The sequence below is a fragment of the Canis lupus genome, chromosome 22 (assembly GCF_011100685.1).
Source record: "Canis lupus familiaris isolate Mischka breed German Shepherd chromosome 22, alternate assembly UU_Cfam_GSD_1.0, whole genome shotgun sequence".
NCBI classification, from domain to species: Eukaryota; Metazoa; Chordata; class Mammalia; order Carnivora; family Canidae; genus Canis; species Canis lupus.
In genome coordinates, this window is record NC_049243.1 from 3,940,435 (window position 1) to 3,959,208 (window position 18,774).

At 34.7% G+C, this 18,774-nt stretch overlaps 1 long non-coding RNA gene across 1 annotated transcript in view; it reads left to right on the forward strand.

Annotated features, from left to right (window-relative positions):
• LOC119865176 overlaps window positions 1-17,406 on the forward strand; it is a 53,436-nt gene extending 36,030 nt beyond the window's left edge. The window contains exon 6 of the long non-coding RNA XR_005376206.1: window positions 17,271-17,406. This is a non-coding gene — a long non-coding RNA (uncharacterized LOC119865176). The remainder of the gene's footprint in view (window positions 1-17,270) is intronic.
• Window positions 17,407-18,774: the final 1,368 nt, after the last annotated feature.

Below are 18,774 nucleotides of genomic sequence, written 5' to 3' on the forward strand. Positions count from 1 at the left end.
AACTGCTGCAGAATATTTATACAGAGTAAGTGAAGGGTAAATTTAGAGAGACAGACAGAGGCCTTTGCAATAAGAACTACCTCTGGAAATGATCTTTTATAAGCATTTCCTACTTGCATTGCCTACTCTGGGCACAGTATTTTTATTATAATAGTTAGTTAGGGTACACACAGCCTAGATATTTATAACAACACCTGGAGAATTCTTAATCCAACACTTTATAAAGACTACTAAAAGAGTAAATGAAGAGCCACAACAAGGGGTAATAGAAAGAACCACGTATTTGGTGTAGAGCATACCTGAGTCAAATCTCACTTCTTTCATTTTCTAGCTATACACTTGCATAATAAGGCTTGTTTTGAGGAGTTGCAACAACAGAGTAGGAGTATGGGCTATGTAAGCTTCCAATTCCTCTTTGCCAGAAATGTGTAAAACCTTTAGCCAAGCACATATTTCTGTAGTGGTCTGGTCTGTAGCTCTCATCTAGAGTTCTTCAGAGGCTAGTGATCTTATTTATGTCATATGTTGCTCTCTTAGAACATACAGTTGCATTGGGATGGCCACTTCAGTGATTGGGTCATACTGTTTGAAGAATATTTTTGCTTACTACCTCTGCATTATTGTAGGAAATTTGTGTCTCCCCAATCTAGTTTACTAAATACCTGTTGTTAATCATAAATTGCTCCCTCTTAAGGTTCGTGTTCTGGTTTTTGAATGTGTCCTCATTTTTTTTTTCACATCTTCCTTGGTCTAATGCTGTTTTCTGATCGAAAAAGTGGTTCTTGTGAGAAGGGTGTTAAAGGTATTCTTTTCTGGTAGGAAAAGTAATTGCTTTACTGAAGAGAAGGAGATGTCATGGGAAGAGAGGGAGAATGAGGAGAGGAGAAATGGATAGAACTGTGGTTCTATGTGTTTATTTTGTGTGAACCTAGCTGGAATGTGAACTCTCCTCTCATCAGTCTTTGGGATGACAGAAAGATCCATGATATATGCAGGGAACTCCACCAAGATTTGCTCAAAGACTATGGAATTCTCTAAGGCATGAGAAGAGCTCAGATTATGGAGAAAACCCAACAAGCTTTGAAGCGGGTTAGAACTAGAGTTATGTCCAGATGCCCATGCAACCACCTACCAGTTTTGTATACTTGGCCAAGTCTCTTGATCTTTTTCTATAGGGCATGGCCCTCATCTACACAGTGAGGAAAATATTAGCATGTATTTTGTAGAGCTGATCCTAGGGTTAATAAAAGCTAATCCAAGTAAAATGCTTGATTTGTGCCTGGCCCATAATAAGTACTCTACATATTTCAGCTCCTATTCCAATTTACAGGTGAAGCTCAGGGTAACATGTCCAAGCTTATACACTAGCAGAGCAGATTCTGAACTGAGGTGTAACTCTAAAACTGAGTTAGTTTCACAACACTATATTGCCAATTTAAATATTCTGATTAGCTCCAGAATATATGCTTTGACCATTCTACTGTTGAAACTTCATTAGGCTCCCATACTTTCCTTTTGTTCTTCTGTACTTTCTTCAGAGTATTTTCAACATTGGATTGCATTTCTAATCCATCTGTCCATTCAAACAGTAAGCCAGATGCACCAACAGTGTACCTGTGTGTATTTGAAAATTGCATAATATATGTAATTGTTTAAACTTCAAAAAATACACACATTTAGAAATCTTGAATATAAAAACTGCTGTTTATATAAGTGAGCAATGCATACTCCTTATAAAATCAATAAAATGAAAATGATACTATAGGAACTGAAAAATGATATTTTTAGAATACAGTTTCAAACATTTTATTATCCAGGTATCTAGTCTGAGTACATATTATAGAAAACAAAATGTAAGGGATGCCTGGGTGGCTCAGTGGCTGAGCATCTGCCTTAGGCTCAAGACGTGATCCTGGGGTCCCAGTATTGAGTCCCACATCATGCTCCCTGCATGGAATCTGCTTCTCTCTCTGCCTGTATCTCTGCCTCTCTCTGTGTGTCTCTCAGGAATAAATAAATAAAATCCCTGAAAAATGTAAAATAAAAAAATTATATATGTAAAAATTGAATTTTTGTTTATCCTACCCTTGTTGAATGTTATTAATTTCATTCATATTTAGATTTTTAGCACTCTTTGGAATTCATGATTTTTAAAAAGATTTTTACTTATTTATTCCTGAGAGACACAGAGAGAGAGAGAGAGGCAGAGACACAGGCAGAGGAAGAAGCAGGCTCCATGCAGGGAGCCCGATGTGGTACTAGATCCTGAATCCCAGGATTACGTCCTAAACTGAAGGCAGAAGCTCAACCGATGAGCCACCCAGGTGTCCCTCTCTGTGGAATTCCATAACTAAATGAAATTTAACAATTTTCCTAAACAAGTTTGGCTTTTCCTTCCCCCTTTTTATACCAAATACTACAGACAAGTTATGATTTTAATGGAATAAAGATCTTTACCTTTCTCCAGGGTTTCCACAGCATGCTTTAGTTCTCCCTGTAGTGTTTCTTAACTGTTGCTTTACATGCTTTCCTCCACTATCAGATGAGCAGTTCCTTGAAGGTTGGTAATTTAGTTTTATGTGTAGATCTCTAGTATCTTCCCATATAATCTGATAATTGAGCACCTAGTGATTTAATTAATTAATCACTTGGTGATTTAATTAATCACCAAGTGATTTAAAAATTGATCTCCACACAAAAACCTGCATATGCATGTTTATAGCAGTTTTATTCATATCCTTAAAAACTGGAAGCAACCAAAATGTCCCTTAATAGGTGTGTGGATGAACAAACTGTGGTCATCTACACAGAATACTATTCCATGATAAAAGAAAAAAGAACTCTCATATCACATGAAGACATGGATAATTTTAAATGAATTTTACTAAGTGGTAAAAGTCTATCTGTAAAGGCTATATACTGAATGATTCCTGATATTATCTGATATTCTGTAAAAAGGAAAACTTAGAGACACAGTGAACAGACAAGTATGTGCCAGGACTCAAGGGTTGGGAGGGAGGATTGAATGGGTGAAGCACAGGTGATTTTTTTTTTATGGGCAAAACTATTCACTGTGATACTGTAATGATGGATGTATGACATTGCATATTTGTTAAAACCCAAAGAGTTCGACAGCACCAAAAGCAAACCTTAATCTATAGAAATTTTTAAAACTCATTCAGGAAGTTCACAGATCTTGTGATGGAAAACAGAATGTGAGCAAATAATGTAACTATGATACATGTATGAAATAACTTCGCTGAATGATGTAAAAGAAAAAGGAGCAGAACTTAATTAGTTCTGGAAATGAATGTACTCTGCATAACTAAAGTAAAAAAAAACTGCACATAAGCACTGTCCTCTGTAAAGTTGTCTCTCATGGTGGTACAGGTTAACAATTTTGAAACCACTATATATGTACACTGAAACTGAATAATTAAGCAAATGTACAGTTATGGTGGGAGCCAGATATTTCTCACTTGAAGTGAAAGATTACAGATAAGTAGAGGGAGAAGATGAATTAGAGATATAGACAATATGAACTCCTGTTTAGCTTAATATAGATACAGATCGCTGGTGAGGATATGAAGAAATCATGACACTCATACGTTGCTGATGGGAATGAAAATTGATACAGCCACTGTAGAAGACAGTTTGATGATTTCTTGCTTGATTTATTTCTATATAAATATACTTTTACCACATGATCTAGCAATCATGTTTCTTGATACTTACCCAAAGGACTTGAAAACTTGTGCCTACCCAAAAACCTACACATAATTGTTTTTTGACATCATTTATTTATCATTGCCAAAACAATCTTCAAATGTGAAGAGAGCAACACAAGATTTCAAGGAACATGAGGGAATCAAGGAATATAACACCACAAAGGAACAAAATAAACCTCCAGTGTCTGATCCCAAAGAAAAAGAGATCTATAGATTGCTTAACAAAGATATCAAAATAATTGTCTTAAACTCAGCTACGAGGAACAAAGAAAACTAAAGAAAATCAAGAAAACAACACATAAATAAAATGGAACTTCAACAAAGAGACAGAAACCATAAAAAGAAACTTATCTAGCAATCATGTTTCTTGATACTTACCTAAAGGACTTGAAAACTTGTGTCTACCCAAAAACCTACACATAAATGTCTTTGACATATTTATTTATCATTGCCAAAATGTAGAAGCAACCAAAACATCCTACAGAATGTGAATAACCAAATAAACTGTAGTATATGCAGGTATAAAATATTATTAAGAGCTCAAAAAAAAGTTCTTAGGCTATGAGAAGACATGGAGGAAATTAAAATACAAATTACTGAGAAAAGAAACCAATCTGAAAAGGCTACATATTGTATGATATCAACTATTATGTTATGGAAGAGTCAAAACTATGGAGACAATAAAATCAGTAGTAGACAGGGGTAGAGATGGGGAAGGGATGAATAGGGAGAGGACAGAGGAATTTTAGGGTAGTAAAATTATCCTGCATGACATTTTAACAATGGATATATCATTATACATTTGTTCAAACCCTTAGAGCAAATAACACCAATGGTGAACCCCCCACCCCTCGAATGTTTGGAAACAAAGACCTTCCAGTTAGTCAGAAAGGGAAGGAGGTAGGAGGCAGGTTAGGCAAGAGTGGTTAGCTATTATTTTATTTTCAAAGGCAGCTGTTCTTACTTCTCACTGCATCTCTCATTTGCCTACTCAAGTTCAAATCCCTTCTTCTTGTAGTCTAGCCATGCATCACTTCTTCTTTGTAATTTCATCTTTCTTCCATTTGCATTAGAAAATTCCATGTTGCACAATTACTTTTCCAAATAAAAGTAGACAAACAAAAAGCCCCTTGATGTCTGCCCACAGACTACTGCAAGGCCCATATTTTAATATATTTTATGTCCTCAAGAGCAGCCATCTATCCATCCACTGCTCTGTTTTCTCAACCCCTTTTCTAAATCAAGATTGCGTTCTTTGACTACTCTCCACATGGAAAAAAAAAAAAAGGTAAACTATGTTTTTTTGATGATGTAAGAGGTCTTAATGTAGTTTCATCTTTGGCAACACAAGTACCATTCTGGTGAGTAATGTTGATAATGGAGGAGGTTCTGGCTATTTGAGGGGTCTATGGCGTGTACGCAGTAGAATATACATTCTTCTCAAGCAATCAAGGAATAGATCATATGTTAGGCAAAAAGTCTTAATAAATTTAAGAGGATAATTATAAGTTCATATATCTTTTTCAACCAGAATGGTATAACACTAGAAGTCATTAACAGGAGAAATAATACGAAATTAATAAATACAAACTTAAATAACATACTTTTGAATAATCAATTAGTCAAAGAAGGTATCAAAAAGGAAATATAAAAAAGGGAAATACAAAAGAATAAATCTTAAAAGTTCTCATCCCAAGAAAAACGTTTTTAAACTGTATATAGTAATGGATGTTAACTAGAGTTATTGTGGGGACTGTTTGTGATATATACAAATATCAAATCATTCTGTTGTATGACTGAAACTAATATGATGTTGTAGGTCAATGATATCTCAATAAGAAGATAATTATACACACATATAAAAAAGAGAATAGTACAGATAAGAAATAAAAATATATCTTGAAACTAATGAAAATGTAAACACAACATACCAAGACTTATGGAATGCAGCAAAAGTAGTCTAAAAGAGAAGTTTTTGTGGTAAATGCAGTAAGAAAGATCTCAAATGAATAATCTAACTTTACACGTAAGAAACTTGAGAAACAAACTAAGCTTAAAGTCTGCTGAAAAAGGAAATAATATGTATTATAGCAGAAATAAATGAAATAGAGAGTAGAAAAACAATAGAAATTATTAATAAAAATATGAGCTAGTTTTTGGAAATACAAACAGAATTAACAAAATTAACAGAATTAACAGAATTATTACCTTTAATAAGACATCACTACAAAAAGAATAACCCAAATGGCACCTGCATGGCTCAGTAGGTTAAGCATCTACCTTCAGCTCAGGTCATGATCCCAGGCTCCTGGGATCAAGCCTTGCACCAGGTTCCCAGCTGAGTGAAGCCTGCTTCTCCCTTTCTTTCTGCCTCTCCCTCAACATGCTCTGTTTCTCTCAAATAAATAATTAAAATCTTTAAAAAAGAGAATAATCACCCAAACAAAGTTATAAATGAAAGAGGAGGTAGTACAACTTATACTGCAGAAATACAAAGGATAAAATGAGGCTATTATAAATAATTATCAACAAATGAGATATCCTAGAAGAAATGGATAAGTTCCTAAGTGCTTATGACTTACTACGACAAAGTCATGAAAAATTAGAAAATACGAACAGACCTATTACTAGTAAAGACATTGAATTAGCAATCGAGAACTTAAAAAAACAAAACAAAACAAAACCATGAGACCAGACAGCTGCAGTGGTGAATCTATTAAACATTTAGAAGAATTAATACCAGTCCTTCTCAAATTCATTTGAAAAACTGGAAAGGAGGGAACACTACCAAGATAATTTTTAAGACCACCACTATCCCAACACCAAAGCCAGACAAGACTCCACAAGAGTAAAATACAGAAAAAAAAAAGAGTAAAATACAGGCCAATATCTTCGATGAACATAGATGTAAAAACTTTCAACAAAATACTAATAAACCAAATTCAAGAGCACATTAAAAGAACTGTACCATGATCAATGGGATTTATTCCTGGGATACAAAGATGGTTCACCATACACAAATCAGTAAGTGTGATATACCACATTAACAGAAATGAAGTATACACATCACATGATCATTGCAATGGATGTAGAAAAACTGACAAAATTCAACATCCTTATATGTTAAAAACTCAAAAAATAAGGCATAAAAGGAATGTACCTCAATGTTATAAAAGTCATATACAACAAGTTATAGGTAAGGGATGTTTTAGAAGCTTACAGGCAACATCACATTCAATATTGAAAAACTTAAAACTTTTCATCTAAGATCAGTTCCATGACAAGAATGCTCATCCTCACCACTTCTACTCAACACAGAGGTCCTACCCAGAGCGAGTAGGCATGTAAAGAACCAAAATCATTCAGTTTGGAAAGAAATAAGTAAAATATGTTTGTAGATGACATGATTTTATATATAGAAAGCCATAAAGACTCCACCAAAAAATGTCAGAATAAACAAATTCAGTAAGGTAGCAGTATAACAATCAACCTGCAGATGCCAGTTTCTATGTTGTTTCCATGCACTTACAACAAATTATTCAAAAAGAAAATTAAGAAAACAATCCCATTTATGATAGCATCAAAGAAGGACAAAATACTTTGGAATAGATTTAGCCAAGGAGGTAAACATGTGCACACTGATAAGTATAAAACACTGTTGGAAGAAATGAAAAAAGACACAAATCAATAAAAAGATATCTTATGCTCATAGATTGAAGGAATTAATATTGTTGCAATATTCATACTACCCAAATTATCTACTTATCCCATGTAATTCTTATCAAAATTCCAATGACATCTCTATAGAAATAGAAAAACAATAAAAAAAAGGAACCACAAAGGACACTGTATAACCAAAACATTTATAAGCAAGAAGAACAAACTGAAGAGATCATACTTCCTGATTTCAAGATATATTACAAAGGTATCATAATTAAAAGAGAATAGTACTGGAATAAGTACAGAAATATGGACCAATAAAACATTATAAAGAGCCCAGAATTAATCTCATGCTTGTACAGCCAATTAATCTTTGACAAGGGAGCTAAAGGATACATAATGGTACAAAGATGATCTCTTCAATAAATGATACTGGGGAATCTGGATATCTAGATATAAAAGAATAAAGTTTGACCCTTATCTTACATAATATATGGAAATTATCCCCAAATTGAAAGACAAAAAGAAGACTTAAAATCATAAAACTCCAAGAAGAAAACATAGGGCAAAAGTTCCGTGACATTGGCTTGGCAAAGTTCTATTTTTTGAAATGACATCAGAAGCATTAAGCAACAAAAACAAAAATTGATGAGTGGGACTATGCCAAACTAAAGGAAACAGCAAAGGAAACAACAGAGTAGAAAAGGCAACCTATGGAATGGGAGAAAATATTTGCAAACAATATACTGGATGAGGGAGGAGTTAATGTTCAATATCTATATGGAACTCCTGCAACTCAATAGCAAAAACCCTCAAATAAGCTTGAATAGACATTTTTCTAAAGAAGATACACAAATGGCAACAAGTATATGAAAAAGAGACCAACATCACTAATCATTAGTCATCAGGGAAATTTGGATCAAAAACATTATGAAATATCACCTCACTTGTGTTAGAATAGCTATTATTAAAAAAAGAAAAAAACTAATGATAAGTATTGGTGAGGATTCAGAGAGAAAGAACTCTGGTATACTATTGATGAGGTGAACTGATACAGCCATTATGGAAAATAGTATGGAAATCTTCCCACCTCCCCTCAAATTAAAAATAGAACTACTGTATGATCCAGCAATCTTACTTTTGGGTATTTATCCAGAGGAATCAAAATCACCATCTCAGAGAGGTATGTATATTCCTATGTTAGCATTATAGACTATAGCCAACATATGAAAACAACCTATTCATTGACAAGTGACTGGATACAAAATACAGACACAAACGGAATATATATATATATATATATATATATATATATATATATATATAGTATTTTCAAGCCTTAATAAATAATACTGCCTTTTGCAACAACATAAGTGGATCTGGAAGGCTTTGTGCTAAATTAAATAAGTCAGACACAGAAAGAGAAATACGGTATGATTTCACTTATTGTGGGGGTTTCAAATAGTCATAGGAGCGAAGAATAGGATGATGGTTATGAGGGGTGTGGTGATAGGAAATGAGATGTTATTTAAGGAATACAAATTTTCATTTATGCAACACAAATAAGTTTCAGAGATCTAATGTATAAAATAGTGATGATAGGTATCAATACTATATACTTGAAATTTGCTAAGAGGTTAATCTTGGGTCCTATTACCATAAAACAAATATATATAAATGGTAGCCATGTGAGGTAATATATATGTGAATTAGCTAGATTGCGGTGAATATTTCACCACATATACATAAATCATCAAGTTGTACACTTTAAAAATAGAATAAAATCAGAATTGTCCCTTTGAAAATTTCAATAGCGAATATACTGCCTAGAGAATATAGCTAGGAGTGGCATTTCTTGGCTTCTTAAATTTTAACCTTTCTTCTGCTTCTGTTATAAGAATTTAAGGCCATGATGGTGTTCTTCTAATTATCACTTTTATTGTATCTCACAATTTCCCGTATGTAAATAGGTCTTTATTATTCTAAGTATTTAAAAATTTATGATTTTTTTTCTTGAGTCTTCAGAAGGATGATCATATACCCTATTGTCTAAATTAGGACATATTTGAGAATGAAAGTATGTACTATTATTAATTATACGAAGAGATACAGACCAGGGTAATTTTAGACAGAGCTGGGTATACATACAACCTATACATGAATTATTTGGAAGTATATTTTACATTTACTGTGAACAAATTGTAATTATGGATATGTGTGTCCCATTTTTATAACTAAACATAGGTACCAATATTTTGAACTTTTTGAGATATTTTATGGCTCAGAATAAAGACGATGCAATTTTTATGCACCTTTTCTGATTAAACTCCCCACTTACGGTGGGCCATGGGCTTTCCTCCTTCACCTAGAATTTTGGTAGAAACAAAAGCAAAACTCAAAACCAAAGGTTCGTCAAGTGACCACAAGGAAAAGTTGTCTCTTTCACCTTGTTTTCTGCCTCAGAAAGTTTCTTATCACTAGTACAATACACTGTATAAAGATTTCAAATATATGTGTTATCCACTATGTTAGCTGAATGAGTCTTCATTATATTTAGTCTACTATACTACCCAAAATGGATCTCCTAATTTAATGGATGTGGAAATTAAATAATTTGTCCAAGATTACACAAGTAGCAAATAGTGAAATCAATATTAGACACTAGATGTGTTTGGTTGTTTGCTAACTTTTGTTGCCTACTGCTGTACTGGCTTTTATTCCTGCTAAAATTACATGTCTGTGATTGGGCAAAATGGACAAATTTGCTCTGGGAGTGATCTTCCTTCAGTTTTACCATTCTACTTGGAGAAAAATGGGTTCTCAGCCATATTAGAAGAAAGTACTAATGTTCTAATTTTTGTACTAAAATTCCTCTATGGCCCTTCAAACATTACACTTTGTCAAACATTTTAAAAGTCACAATCTCTCCCATTTATATTCTGAGGGGGGAAAAGTATGAATTCAGAATTTTACCTCAATTCTCTCAGAGGAATGGACTGGAAAAATGAAAGATTATCTCTAAATGGCTTTGGGTTTCTTAGAAGGAAATTAGACATGGAGCTTTCATGATTTCTATTTGGCTTTAGAGTTTTTTTTTTATTCCAAATGGGAATTCATATGCACTGGAGTATGGCCAACTTTAATTTTTAATGGTTTTCATTTCATGACTGAGGTTTTTATGACCAACAGATAAAAAAAGTACTTTCTCAGAGAGAATATAGCACTATGGTATGTCAAATACAATTTACCTCTTACTTATATGGTGTCTTTTGTTGTTAGCATGTAGTCAAGGTTTTCTTATAAAAAGCTTTTATTTCTTTGAAGAATAGTTCTTGTTCTTCTACTTCTCAGGAAGCCTAGAACAGTGCCAGGAACATGCTAGATATTCCATAAGCACCTCTTGGCTCTGGTTAGATCTGATTTTCAGTTCAGATACGAAACTAAAATAAATGTCCAGTATCTTGTCTAATCTGTTTTATTCCTGCCTTCTTTGCCAGCAAGTCTGACTTTATGAGTCATAGGCTTAACTTCATCAGTCAGAAGGCCAGGTTACTTTTTCCAGGATCAATCATTTCCTTTGGGACAGGCAGAGATAAAATGGAAAAGTCTAAAAGTAAGAAAAAACTGAAATGTGAGAATGAAATTGAAAATGAATGGGATGCAAAGGTGTCTAGCTCAGAGGGTGGAAGTGCAAGTCAGAGAGAAGAGTATTCCAATTTCTTATGTTCAATTTTAAGCTCAGTTTTTGGAAAATATATTTGATTACTCAGAGTACATAGTCTAATTCTGGAAGCAGCCATAAATTTAGTATACATCAAAAGCCTAAAAAGTGAGAAAGCAAAATTTAGAGGAAGTTAGAATATGACATAAATAGTGCAAAATATAGTGAATTGGAATTGGAATTCAGGACATCTCAATTGTCGTGCTGGCTCTACAGTAAATAACTTCTGAGTTTCCATGTCCTTATCTATGAAATAAGTGAATTTAACTTAGGTTTATTGCCTCTTGCTCCAATGCGCATGTTACTATACCAATCTCAGGCTCTCTCCTTCATTATTTCTAAGGATTGTGTGCCAGCCTAATACTGTGGCTTGTAGATTCATCTCACATCATATCCCCTGCATTTCCACAGTTTCTTGGGCTTCCTACACTTGTTTGTTTGTTTTTTTTTCCATTAAGGTCTCTACCAACAATAAAGGTCTGTGGCTTTGTGTGTCTAGGTTCTTTGGCTGTAAGCAACAAAAATAGATCCTATTAATTTAAACAAAATAGAACTTTATTGGGAAGAAATGGAATGACCAAAACAATTCAAGGAAAGGCTATATAATCAGATTTTAGAAAGAACACTTTTCTCAAATATTTCATTATTAAGAAAGAGAGGCTGAGTGGCTGAGCTTAGATCACATGCCCAGGGCACGTAGGGGAAGAGGCTCTATAATGATGAATTCCACCAAGACTGAACACAATGGGAAAGTAGAATATTTTTTCAAAGGAAAGAGAGAGTGCTCTTACTGAATGTAGACTGGACAAATGAAAACAAAATGAAGCAAAAAAAAAAAAAAGGCTATCTATGCAATGTGCCGAGTGAGTCAATCATCTGGTTTTCTCAGGGGGTTGAATCAGGCTGATGGCTCTCATTCTGTGATATGAGGATAGGTTTGCAACATGTGCTATTAGCACACAATCTCTGTAAGGGATGTGAATCCTGGTAAAATACATCAGTGTGATGTCTCGGGGTGTCTGTGGTGGTATGATGCTAAGTTATGAATAGTTTACTCTGGTGCTTCAGCTCATTATAACCTACCAGCAATTTTAACACTTGAATGAATCTCCTAGGCTCTACCAACAACTGAGTCAAATGAATAGCTCTGAGGACTTGAATTATGATAGAATCTGACTTTACGAATTATAAATTGGTCAAAGACATGTGAGCCTTGCCTATTCGTTTATCGTCTCGTTTTTGGAATCACTTATGTAAACTCATTGCATTTACATACTCAGAGCAAATTTTTCTGAAGAGCTCTGAACACTTTCAGAAACTTTACTAATCTGTTTACTTTCTCTAGGAGATAAGGTGGTTGTCGGTAATAACATTAAGCTTTTTAATAACGTTAAACTTTTTGAGAACATTTCTAAGACAATTCATGAGCCTAGAAAGAACTGGTAATTATCCACATTTTAATGATAATATAGAAAAATCTAAATGTTTACCAGTGTAGAAATAATAGCCAAGGCTAACTTGTTTGACTCTTCATTTTCATCTACAAAATAGACAACTCATTATTATCACCCTAATCAAAACCATCTATTGAATACCTTCCTGCTTATAGCACTGCTTGGAGTTTGTTAAACAGGCATAATTCTCTCCATTATCACCACATATTAATATTTAACAAGAGACCTCTTTTAGATTTTAAATGAACGATTACAACCCTTAAAGCCTATCGAAGTAAATGATCTAGGTTTTATTTCTTTGAAGAGGAAATGGGGCCCAGGGTGCTGAATTAAAGAGGTATTAAGATATGCTGATTTATTCATCTGTATGTCATCTCTCAGATTTGATTTTTAAACTCTGAGCATCAGCAGTGTCAGTCTCTCAAAAGACAGGCAGGTTGGCAGTCATATTCAATCCTGCTTTTGTTCATAGTCTATGGCTCAGAGACACGTTCTTCTCTTGTCAGCTTTATGAAGAATAGAACATAATTTTCATTTGCCTGCTTGGAGGACAATCATAAGACGTTCTTGAAGTGAATTTTACCCACAGGCACAATATTAAAATAGAATTCGACTTTATATAGAGATCTATTCATATTAACCACATCCACAGAACATTTTATAATTCTATGCTAACAGTTTGGCTTCTGCTTAGGGTACATAGACTCCACCCCAGGGTGCATTCTCAGAGTGGGAGTTGTGTTGTTAAACTCCCACTGTGTCAAATGGTGAAGATGTATTCAAAACCGCAGCTATCTTTTTCCTAAATTCAAGGTGTCTCTAACCAGTAGCTGCCACTGGGCCTGGAGTACTGAAAACTTTGGAATAAAAACAAATTGCAATATCTATTATCTGGTGACTTAATGCCCGACTTCGAGCATGTGAAAGAATACTTGATACTGAGCATCATTTTCTGTAATATAAGGGAGTCTAAGTATATTGTCAATAGCAAACAATGACAAAAACAACATTATGGCTGGCAGGCTGGAGTCATGCTTGAGCAGACAACTGGCTACTTCAGACAGAGTCCACCATCCCTGGTTACACTGTCTAAAGTACAATGACCATATCTTAAGTATGTCTCTCTTAGTATTGGGGCTCTGGTGACTCAGATTTATAACTCTGTAAAGTTTCACATGAACAGAATTATTGAATCCTGTAACAACTGTGCCTTCTTGTCTTGTCGTAAGTGATGATTGACAGCTGTGTTGTAGGATTTCCAGTTCTGCTTCAATGGTATTTCTCTAACTTCACTTCCCCCTCCAACCTCCCCTCATTCTTTTATATAGCTTCGTATTCCAGAATTTTTTTTATCATCTTCTTGCCACCCTTCTTCTTCAAATGAACAATCTTAACTATATAGTCTAGGATTAGTTTGGTCTTAATTATAAGGCTGATGGCTTTGACCAAGATTCTAAGAATCTGTTTCTTCAACACTTGGTATACAGGCTAATACAGGGGCTGGAATATGATAAGTTCTCAATTAATATTTGGTGATTGTCAATTAAAAATTGGTAACAATTTTGTTTCTTTCTTAACATGTGTACTATCTAAATATATAACAAAGTGTGAAAGAATAGGAAATGTGAGTAATTTTCTTGAATGCAAGCACTCATGGTAAACACAGAAACACATGAATCTAGGCATTGGTTATACCTCCACTTATGCTACTTTAGAGGTTTATAGTATTGCTACTTCCTATACAAATCATTTTCAATGACTATTCAAAATTCAGGATCATAAAAAGGAGACTTAATCTAAATATTTGGCTGATCAACTATGCTGGTTCACTAGAAAGTTAAAATATTAAGACTTTTATAGCAGATGAATTGGAATAGTTAATTAAAAATAAAATGACAATAAATTCTGCTATATTAGTTAATGCACAATTTGCCTCACAAGAGTATATCTCTAAATATTTTTTAACCTCATCCCCCCAGGTTTATTGAGATATAATTGACTTATTAAGATACAATTCCAATATAGTTAACAATCTATCATTTCACATAATTATAGTGTTTTGTGTATGGGGAGGATATTTAAGATCTATGGTCACATATATAATGCAGTACTGTTAAATATAATTACCATGATGTAAATTATGTTCCTGGAACTTATTCATCTTGTAACTGGAAGTTTACATGTTTTGGCCAACATCTCCCCATTTCTCTACCTCTCAGGCCCTGGCAACCACCATTCTTTCTGTTTCTATGAATTAGGATTTTTTTTTTATTTTTAGATTTCACATATGAGCAAGATCATATAGTATTTCTTTTTCAGTCTGACTTACTTCATGGTAATGTAAATGTTTACAACAAGTGAGTTAGATGGATTTTAGAACCTTAAACTTGAGAGTTTTGCTAACTAAAATTATGGATTGTCATTGAATATCTAGATTAGTTCTAGATAAGATAAAGTAATGAAACATTACTGAACACAGGCGTATCCATTTTTGGCTTCTTATTACAGAGAAGTTTAAGACACTAGTAAACATGTTTTGTGCCACACTGAAAAATTCACTATGAGAAAAAAATATAGCTCCAGAAATTTTTAATCCATTTTAATGAAGTATTTATTCCATTTATATTTAATTATGGATATTGGGTTTAAGTATATAATCTTGCTATTTGTTTAATATTTTTCCTATGAACTTTTAGTCAGTTATTCTTCCTTTCAGTTTTCTTTTATATTAATCAAGCTTTTTTTTCCATTTTATTTCACTGTTGCCTTATTAGTTGTATTGGAAGTCCACAAGATCACCCTAGGTTTTGCGATTTACTAGGAAAACTCATAGGACTTACCATATAGTCATTATTCATAGCTATGATTTATTACAGTGAAGTGATACAACATAAGCTCAGTAAGGGCAAAAGACATACAGAGTGAAGTCTGAAGGAAATAGGGCAAGTCCTCTCTCAGTAGAGTCACATAAAAGGCATTTAATTCTTTCATCAATAAAATGTGACAATACATGTGAAATATTGTCTACCACAGAAGTTCTTTAGAGTCTCAATACCCAAGGGTTTTACTGGGATCCCCTTCTGCTTTGAGTGCACCAAAATTCCAGATTCCCAGAAGAAAGACAAGTGTTTAGCATAAACCTTGTTTTCACATTTAGGCAACAGTGGGAATCCCAGCCAAATCCAAATCCAAAACAAGCCAAGGGCCACCCTTGCAAATAGGACTTTCTAACAGTATGTAGGAATGTTGACAATACTGACTCTATCTTTGGCCCTCCATATTGTTCATGTTCACACAATGACCTCCCTCGGGGCTACATGTTCTAGGTCCCATGGAAGGTAATGTTCACCCTTACTGAAATGAGGGAAGGCTTGTTCTGATTTTCCCTATGGTGGTATACAAAATGGGCCACTTAAATAACTATTAGAGATTCTCTGGTGCACAGACGGACCCACTTTAGATAATTACCCCATGGCCACACCATCGTGCCCCTCACTCTATAATTGCTGGAGATTATATTCCTAATGTGACTGGGAATGGGGAGAAGAGAATAGATGTGTACTGGCTGGATTTTCTGTCTCACAGACCCTCCCCTCAATAAATTACCCTAAATAAGACTCTGTGTAAAGAGAGTATGGAGTGGCTTGCTTCATTTTTCAGTCTTCGAGGACCTCCTCAATCTGGAAGATAACCTTACTGGCCCTCCTTGCCTTCTAAGAGGGTAATAATCTCAGTTCCACTATGTTATTCTTTTCTACCAGCTAGTAATAACCCTTTGAGCAATCTTTTTACAGGTTGCTATTATGGTAGCTATAGGTATAGGTATAGATATTATAATAAACATTTGTAACGTCATAATCTATAAGAACTATCCAAAAGTATAACCCCATTTATACTATTCCCTGTGTTATTATTATGTATTTCTACTTATGTTTTAAATTCCCAAACTATTTTTGTAAATTTTGCTTTAAGCACTGTATAGATTTATAAAGAAATTATGTAGAAATTGAAAAAATTACCCATGTATTTACCAAACCTAATGCTCATCAGCCCTTCCTACAGATTTGAGTTTCCATTTGGCATCATCCATTTGAAGAATTTTTTTTTTCCTTTCTTATAGTGTAGACCTGTTGGCAACAAATTTCCACAGGTTTTATTTGTCTAACAATCTTTTTTATTGTCTTCGTTGAGGACCTATAGTTTTCCAATCTCATTTCAGAATTCATGGCATGCTGGAACCACTCTACATTTTGTAACTTCTTGTGTATGGCGAGTTTGGTGAAAGGGATAGTTGAGTGGCTTTCTGAGTTTCTGAGCTCCTGGAACAAATAGAACCCCGAATTCCTTGGTGGGTTGGGACATTGGGGCAGAGAAAAAAATGAGAATGAGAATGAGAATGAGAGCAAGAGTAAGAGATTTTAACTTGAGGAGACCGAGAAATATCCAGATGTAGGTAATTACATAGAGTGAAACCAAGGAGTATTTCAAATCAGAAGAGTCTGTCTATAAATTAGGTGGGAACAGCTCAAGTAAAAGAACACAGGCTTTGGAATCAGAGGCAATTTCAAATCCAGGCCTATTATTTATGAGATATGTGTGATACTAAGCAAATTTTCTAACTTTCTCCAACCCTATAATAATCTATAAAATGGGTGCAATGCACTGCATGGTATTGTTGCAAAAGCTAACTCTTTATACCTGTTACAGCACCTGGGACTAGAGCTGCAGTCTGCTTCTCTTCTCTTCTGGAAGATCAAAACTGATTCTGATTCAGATTATAAATATACTGCTTTGTGTAAAATCTTCATGACCATTGGGCATCTTGTGCTGAGAATTACATGTTCCCACTCCTCAAAATAAAATAGAAAGCAGAATTAACTTAGTTGAGTCACTGTATCAATCAGGGGCCTGGCAGAAAATAGAGATTTTAATGATGGACTAGCTACAGAGGCATGGATGGTGGTAAGGAGAAAACAGCAGATGTGGAAGCATGAGAGACGAATAACTCCAGGAAACCATTGTTAACCTAAGGCTGATGGGGTAGTGGGAAGAAATAGTGTTCCTGAGGCCCAGTGCGAACCAGAGCTGTGGAGGAAATTTTGCCCAGCAGATGCTGCTCACAGAGGAACACAGACGTGCAAAGGCTGTATGAGAGTGGGGCGGGAGGACATTCCGAACACTTTCTCTTCCCACTCTCTGATCACCTAACAATATTTTTCTTTCACTGAATTAAATCAGAGGCCAGAAAGAAAGGGAGTTCAGGTGGTAACAGTGGTAAGAATAAGCCTGCTGGGTGAAGAGAATGTATCTGGAGGTGGAGTAAATGTGCAAATAACCAGCACATTCACCATGGAAAAATGTACCAAGGACGGGAGACTAGCTGTTAGTGAAGGTAACTTGTGCCTCCCATTGTGAGGGTCTCACTCTTACTTTTGACTGCTGTGAATCCTGAGAAATTAGACTTAGCAAAAGATCTTACTCCACTTGCTAAAACTGGGATGGTGTCCCCTATCTCAAAAGTAACACTTCCTTTAGAAAACATGCACTCTTGTCAGAGTTACCACCTGATAGAAGTCTATGAAGCTTTTCTCACCTGGATTCCTTTCATTTCAAAATTAATGATCCAACTCCTACTATCCCTTTCAAGAGATTTCTTTTTGCCAGAATCCACATTCTCAGTAGACAAGCAATGCTTTCTGCACATCTCTCAAGGTTGGAAGCCTGGAATGATTATTTCCTCTTCTCTGTGTCAGTTAACATTAATGGGAATGGGGACACACAAATTTGCTATTGTCATTCCTGACTACCTTCCACTCATTCTTCAAGTCTGGCTTTGAGATAACCTTCTCTAGGTGGGTAAGATGCCCCTCTAGTATACTCCCCATGTATCCTATACTTTCTTGCCTACCACTTCTGCCTAGATTTCATATTATTTGCTTTCTTGTCACCATCCATTCCCTGAGCTCTAGTGTTTAAGGAATGAGACAATGACTCCTAAGGAATTCACACAATGTATGACAGTCTGTGATCAATAGTATTTATGGAATCAATGAATAGAGGAATATATGAATGAATAGGAACCATAGTGTAGCTGTGCTTACTTGATGCGGGTGCACACGAATACACCTGTATTGTTACAACTCTTCTGGGCCTTGTCTTTAAAATGAACAAGGTTATCCTGATCTTTAAGATTCTTTTAAGAACTAAAATG